Source organism: Morus notabilis, unplaced genomic scaffold, assembly GCF_000414095.1.
Source record: "Morus notabilis unplaced genomic scaffold, ASM41409v2 Scaffold938, whole genome shotgun sequence".
Taxonomy (NCBI): domain Eukaryota; kingdom Viridiplantae; phylum Streptophyta; class Magnoliopsida; order Rosales; family Moraceae; genus Morus; species Morus notabilis.
Genome location: NW_010358420.1, coordinates 106,683 through 107,035, shown reverse-complemented (window position 1 = coordinate 107,035; position 353 = coordinate 106,683).

Genomic DNA, 353 nt, shown 5'->3' with positions numbered 1-353 from the left:
AACCCACTAAGTTCTTTAAGAAAGCAATTTTTTCTTGAAAACTTCCTTTATGAATACTTTCATTAAAATGAGGTTTAATGTCATTGTATTTTACTGAAATTCTATCTCGGGTTCTTTTATAACTTTTTGTTGAAACCGACACTGTTTTAGTTTTGTCTCGTTAAAAACTGTGCAGTTTTTAAAATCTGCGTTTTACTATATCTTCGAGTCGAATTTAAAAATTTTGTTCTTCATAAAAATTTCTCATCTCGTCGAGATCTAAAATTGTCATTTTTGGTGAAAGTTGAAATTCGGCCTCTAAAGGCCCCGTTTGGCTGAAAGCCGTAGCTGCTGTTTTTCTTGAAACTGTTTTA